Raw genomic sequence first — 7,445 nt, 5'->3', positions numbered from 1 at the left:
GATTTGGTGTTACTAGGTAAACTTCCTAGTGGTCTTTCTGAAATTATTTTGGAAAGCTAGCTTATCTGAGTTTCGAGCCCTTAGATTGATGCTTGTTGATTTTTAAGTGCTGTCTCGGTGTTCTTGAAATAAGTTTCTGACACCGAAATAAACTTTGAGAGCATCTCTTCAAGGTTCGGCTTCTTTTCCTGTTGGTAGGGTGGTTGTGGTCTTTGATTTCCTTGACTGCTCTACGAGAAATTGGGGTGGTTCCTCCAACCTGCATTGTAAGTGTTACTATATGGATTGTTTTGAGGTCAAGGATTATTACCCATCTAGTTTAATTGCTCGTTATCCATGTTGTGGCCATAAGGTTGGTATTCCGAATGGCTTGTTCCAGCTCCACTTACTTCGCACTGAAGTACTGGGTGAACCTGCGAAGAACTAAGAAAACCATCAATCTTTTTATTTAAGAGTTCGACCTGATTAGAGAGCATGGTCACCAAATTGACGTTATAAATGCCGGCTGTTTTTGTTGGCTTTGTCCTCATGACTTGTCACTGATAGTTATTCAATGACATCTCCTCTATAAACTCATAGGCATCTTCAGGTGTTTTATTATTGATGGTTCCACCAGCAACTGCGTCAACCATTTGTCGAGTCGAAGGATTCAGGCCATTATTGAATGTTTGAACCTGTAGCCAAAGCGGTAACCCATGGTGAGGGCACCTTCTCAGAAGGTCCTTGTATCTCTCCCATGCATCGTAGAGTGTTTCTAAATCTATCTGCACAAAAGAAGAGATATCATTACATAATTTAGCCGTTTTAGTCGATGGAAATATTTTAGTAAAAATTTTTCGGTCATTTATTCCCATGTAGTAATTGACCCTCGTGGTAACGAGTTCAACCATTGTTTAGCTTTGTTCCTCGATGAAAAAGGGAATAACCAAAGATGAATGGCATAATCAGAGACACCATTAATTTTAAATGTATCGCATAGTTCTAAGAAGTTGGCTAAATGAGCGTTGGGATCCTCATCCTGCAAACCATCAAAAAACTGAACAAATTTTTGTATCATTTGAATAGTGTTAGGTTTTAATTCAAAAGTATTTGCAACTACAGCAGGTCTAACTATGCTTGATTCAATTCCTGTTAAAGAAGGTTTAGCATAATCATACATAGTGCGTGGAGCAGGATTTTGATTAACCGCAATTGCAGGAGGTCGCTGATTGCCTTGGTTTTCACCCATTTTGTAACAGCCCAAAATTGACCCTAGTCGGGAAGTGGTTTCGGGACCACAAACCGAGTCATAAAAATAATTAATTTCCATATTCTATGCTTATTATGTGTGTACATAAGTATGTGGAAGTTTCATTCTCCAATTTTGCCAATTGCATGAGAAATTATTAAATAGGGATCGATATGAGACATGGTGAAAATATGATAGGCTAATTTAAAATGGTCTATTAATGCATGTTATGAAAATGATGGGTTTGCATGTCAAATTACCCAAAATTTGAGCTAGTGGTTGGCCATGCTATGGGTAGAAACATGTTGGGAACATGTTGGCTTAGTGAGGTATGTTAGAAAAAAATAAAATAAGGAGTATGGGTAATAAAGAAATGAAAACAAAAAAATGAGTGGTTGTTTCCCCCCCCCCCATTGCCGTGAGCTAAAGAAAGGAAAAGAAAAATTTTGTTCATCCTTTTTCATCCTCTTTTGACCGAAAATTCTAAGGGAGGATGAAGGAGTTCTTGCTTCATGTTTGGTTTGGAAGAGAATTAGGAGGAAGTTTGGCCATGCATGTAACTAGATTGAGGTATGTTTGATATTATTCTTTGAGATTCATGTATATTTTAAGTTGTAAGTTTGAAATCTACCTAGCCATGGTTCAAACTTTGTTAAATGATGGAGATGATATTCGGCCATGCATGTTACATTCTTGGTTGGTATTTTGATGTCTTTGGTGATGAGGTATGGAGATGGTTGACTTTGAGTGTTTGAACTAACTAAGGATCAAATAGATGCATGGGTACAAAGTAGGAAGAATCGGCTACTATGGTTGATACTAATGCCGAATGTGAAAATGTTATATTAAGTAATGTATGTGAATTGTGTTAATAATATGAAAAAAATATTTAGATGTATTATAATTGATAAAGTATTAAATCAAAAGTTGCTAAAATTGCCATTTCTTTAGCCGAATATGTGTTTGATCAATGAAGAATTTGTTGGAAAATATAGGTGAACTTGGTAAGAGTACTCGGCTTAGTGTATAAATGATATAAAGATTTTAGAAATTATTTTTGGTTAGGTGTATGTATGATTAGGTATATTCGGCCATATGAGTAAATATATAGATGATGTTAAATTTGATTATGTATAATGGGCCATATAGGGTACACATTGTGATATTAACTTTGATTCTCTATAATTGATCAAGTGGGTGATTAGTAAGGGTGATTGCCGAATATACTAACATACATATGCATGTGTAATTGGATTGTAAATATTTAGCAAGGCGGTTAAACTAGTTGATTTATTGATTAAGCTCAAGGAGTTAAAGGAGGAGAATCGAGCAAAGGCAAAGAAAAGATCATCGAGTAGCCGAGTTGGAACCATCTTACCCAACACAAGTAAGTCATTAAGCATATCTTTGGTATTGATTTAAATGATCGTAATACCTATACCATTGTGTTTAATGAGATGAAATGTATACAAATGTATATGTAAGTAGAGATGAAATTTGTCGAATGTAAAAAGGAAGTGAAGCCTATAGAGTGGCTGGTTTTCGGCACTAAGTGTGCGGGCAATAAGTGTTCACGGTCATGAGATTGGCACTAAGTGTGCGGGTTTAAATTGTACAGCACTAAGTGTGCGAGTTTAAAGTACATGGCACTAAGTGTGCGCGGTTGATTATTAAGCACTATGTGTGCGAACCCAATATATATTTTCTATAAATTATTTACATTAAGGGTGCGACTTTACCGAGTCGATTTTGGACAGCGGAAAAGGTAAGTGTGCGAACTTGAAATGCATGGCACTAAGTGTGTGAGTTTAAAGTGCATGGCACTAAGTGTGCGTGGTTGATTACTAAACGTTATGTGTGCAACCCAATATATATTTTCTATAAATTATTTACATGAAGGGTGCGACTTTACCGAGTCAATTTTGGACAGCGGAAAAAGGTAAGTACCTTGAGTTCATGGCTAATAGGCGCTATGTTTATATTTGGAGTTGAGCTTGGTAAGTTTTGAACCTATGTGACGATTATAGTTGAAGTCACGTACAATAGGTTCATTGTGGAATAGGTGAAAGTTCGTTAAATTGTATGATTATAACGAAAATAAAATGATGTATGAAAGGTCAATGTAGGACTTGGTATGAGATTGAACCATAGGGTTTAAGGAACTATGGTATAGTTTGGTATGGATGGAGTACTTAACCTCATTTCATTGTTTCTTGTTGTGACAATTTTATTAATGGATGGTTGTGGAATGCTTATGGCTTACTGAGTTATATACTCATTCGGTGTTTGCTTGTCACCTATTCTAGGTTTCTTGGACTCGTCTCTTTTTGCGTGATCGTGCCGTCGTCGAAGTCATCACACCGGCTAGCAACCTTTGGTATTTTCTTCTTAGTTGGTCTAAGAGAACATTTCGGCATGTATAGGCTAATATGTTTTGTTGAAATTTGGTATGTAAACTTTTAGCCATGCGAAAATGGCATAATGTTCGGTTGAATTTGGTTCTAATGTTGGGTCGTAAGTCTTGGTAATACGATTTTTATGCCATATGTCATGGCTGATTAATTTTGGTGTTAAGATTCATGATACGGCAATAGCGTAGTAGGGAGATGTTTGACAATGATTAGCCTTTGGTATGGCTAGTCATGATTATAATTTTGTGATATGTATGATGAATTACTAGTTAGATCAATGAGAAATCACGAAATGGACATAGTTGCTTTAGTAACAGATGCTGGCAGCAGCAGTGACGTGGGATTGAAAAATTACAACAATTAGTAGGAATGGTATTAAATAGTGAATAAATTATGTAATCGAAGCTCGATGAGTCTATTTTCATATAGAAGTAACAAAACAATCATATGGACAGTATGTTAAGAGATATTCAGGTTCTCGTGAGACAGGGCCAGAACGGTTTCTGGGTTCCCTGTTCCGACTTTGAAATTTCATTATAAATTAAACAGAGATAATTAGGAGACATTCCATATATGTATAGATTACTCTCTGAGTGTAGTTTCTATAGAAACAAACGGCATCAGTATTGAAGCTCTGTACAGGGAGATATCTAGGTTGTAATGCCCAAAGGTCAGTGTAGTCGACCCCAGTAACATGGGATACTTTTACTAATAAACTGTACTAATTGGCCCAACCAAAAATTCTAGAAAAAAATATGTAGATGGGCATATGAGTCTAGTTTCAGGGAAAATTCACGGAACTGGATTTCGAGTTCCAGAACTCAAGATATGATTTTTAAAGTGACTAGCACGCAGATTGGCAGCTTGTCTGGAAAAATTTTAATAAGTGGTTTGAAGCCTGTTAACACCTCGTGTTCGACTCCGGCGACGATCTCGGGTTCGGGGTGTTACATTTGATTGGTATCAGAGCCATGGTTTAGTCGGTTCTAGGACTACCATAGCACGTATGAATCTAGCTATATATGCCGAATGTTAATGTTTAAATGTGTGATGACTTCTGACGGTTAAAATTTATGTTTTGATTAGTAAATGGATCCCGGTGTAGAGAGAACCTTGGCGGATGACGTTGAAAGTGTAGCGGCTGCTCCTGTACAAGGGACGCCGCCTGTTGAACCTCAGTCATCTGCGAATAATCAAGGTGAGGGGGCTAAACAAGCCTTCTTTACCATGATGAATGAGTGGGTCGCGCAGTATGCCCGAACCAATCCGGCTGTCCAACAATTCCCGAATTTGAATAATCCACCCCAAGAGCCCGTAATGCCATCAGTTACTGATCCTGTGAGGCTGAGTAAGCCACCTGTAGACTTGATTAGGAAGCGCGGGGCTGAGGAGTTCAGGGCCATAGTTACTGATGATGCTGAAAGGGCCGAGTTCTGGCTTGATAACACCGTTCGGGTGTTTGATGAACTGTCATGCACGCCCGATGAATGTCTAAAGTGTGCTATATCCTTGTTGCGGGACTCAGCCTACTATTGGTGGAGGACCCTGATTTCCATAGTCCCAAACGAACGAGTTACTTAGGACTTCTTCCAAGCGGAATTTCGAAAGAAATATATTAGTCAACGGTTCATCGATCAAAAGCGTAAGGAATTCTTGGAACTTAAGCAAGGCCGTATGACAGTATCTGAATACGAACATGAATTCGTAAGACTCAGTAGGTATGCCCGGGAGTGTGTAGCTGATGAGGTTGCTATGTGCAAAAGATTCGAAGAAGGATTGAATGAAGATTTAAAGCTACTAGTGGGTATTTTGGAGATAAAAGAATTCGTGACACTAGTCGAACGAGCCTGCAAGGCGGAAGAACTTGGAAAGGGGAAGAAGAAGGCTGAATTTGAAGCTAGAGACTATCGTAAAAGATCGACGGGTAAAGCTCCGTTCTCAGCTGTAAAGAAGTTCAGGGAGGACACTAATAAGTCGAGGATGACTGCGGGAATTTCCATCAGAGCACGACCATCGACGGACTCCCGAGCTACTTCGGTAGCTAGTGTGGGCAATAATCGTCTAGAGAAACCTGAATGTCCCCAATGTGGAAGACGACACATAGGTGAATGTTGGGGTAAGTCTATTAACAGGGCCTGTTACGGATGCGGTTCGAAGGACCACTTCATTAGAGATTGCACGGAGCTTGATGAGAAGAATAAGATTCAAGGTGCAAGACCTAGTGGAGTGACAACTAGAGGTAGACCACCGAGAATTTTAGGAGGTAGGGGTGGTAGTCAGAGAGGGGCCTCTGATACGGCTGTTCGAGCCGAGAACCGTACTCCTGCTAGAGCATATGCCATTCGCACACGAGAGGAGGCATCCTCCCCTGACGTCATCACTGGTACCTTCACTCTCTTTGATACTAATGTGATTGCATTGATTGACCCTGGCTCTACTCATTCATATGTATGTGAAACCTTAGCATCCAGTAAGACTCTACCTGTTGAGTCTACTGAGTTCGTAATTCGGGTGTCAAATCCCTTGGGTCGTTACGTGCTTGTCGACAAAGTGTGTAAGAGATGTCCCCTAGTAATTCGAGGTTCTTGTTTTCCGGCAGACTTGATGCTTTTGCCGTTTGATGAATTTGATGTTATTCTTGGTTTGGATTGGCTGACCGCGCATGATGCGGTTGTGAATTGCAAAAGCAAGACTATTGATTTGAGATGCGCAAATAACGAAGTAATCCGAGTTGAGTCTACGGATTTGGAGGGGTTGCCAGCTGTAATATCAGCAATGTTGGCCCAGAAATATGTAAGAAAAGGGTGCGAAGCATACCTTGCGTATGTACTTGATGATAAAGAATTAGAAAAGAAACCCGAATCTGTGCGGGTGGTTTGTGAATACCCGGATGTTTTTCCTGAAGAATTACCGGGTTTACCACCTGTTCGGGAGGTAGAGTTTGGTATTGAGCTTGTACCTGGGACTACGCCGATTTTGATAGCTCCGTATCGTATGGCACCAACCGAGTTAAAAGAGTTAAAAGCTCAGTTGCAAGAATTGATGGATAGAGGTTTTGCTCGACCAAGTTTCTCACCTTGGGGTGCACCAGTATTGTTCGTGAAAAAGAAGGACGGAACCATGAGGTTGTGCATTGACTATCGTCAACTGAATAAAGTGACGATAAAGAACAAATATCCGTTGCCGCGCATCGATGATTTGTTCGACCAACTGAAGGGAGCCTCAGTGTTCTCAAAAATAGATTTGAGATCGGGCTATTATCAGTTGCGAATTCGAGATTCAGACATACCCAAAACTGCTTTCAGAACGAGGTACGGTCACTACGAGTTCTTAGTGATGCCGTTTGGGCTCACTAATGCCCCTGCGGTATTTATGGATTTGATGAATTGGATCTTCAGACCATATTTGGATCGGTTCGTAGTTGTGTTCATTGATGACATCTTGGTCTATTCAAGAGATGAGATCGAACATGCTGAACACTTGAGATTAGTGTTGCAAGTTTTTCGGGATAAGAAGTTATATGCTAAGTTCAGTAAGTGTGAGTTCTGGTTAAGAGAGGTTAGCTTCTTGGGTCATGTGGTATCCGCATCGGGTATTCGAGTTGACCCGAACAAAATCTCAGCCATACTTAACTGGAAACCTCCGAGAAATATTACTGAGGTTCGGAGCTTTTTGGGACTCGCCGGTTATTACCGACGATTTGTCAAAGGTTTCTCGATGATAGCCACACCAATGACGAAGCTACTTCAAAAGGATGCTAAGTTCGAATGGACGGAGAAATGTCAAAAAGGCTTCGATCAACTGAA

General features: G+C 39.8%; 1 non-coding gene across 1 annotated transcript; it reads left to right on the top strand.

Moving 5' to 3' along the window:
* Window positions 1-690: 690 nt before the first annotated feature.
* LOC121228533 (small nucleolar RNA R71) lies at window positions 691-797 on the top strand. Its single transcript, XR_005926109.1, has one exon. It is a non-coding gene; the product is annotated as a small nucleolar RNA R71 (small nucleolar RNA).
* Window positions 798-7,445: the final 6,648 nt, after the last annotated feature.

Source organism: Gossypium hirsutum, chromosome A04 (genome assembly GCF_007990345.1).
Source record: "Gossypium hirsutum isolate 1008001.06 chromosome A04, Gossypium_hirsutum_v2.1, whole genome shotgun sequence".
Taxonomy (NCBI): domain Eukaryota; kingdom Viridiplantae; phylum Streptophyta; class Magnoliopsida; order Malvales; family Malvaceae; genus Gossypium; species Gossypium hirsutum.
The sequence above is the reverse complement of the archived record's forward strand: the minus strand, read 5'-3'. Positions and strand labels throughout refer to the sequence as shown.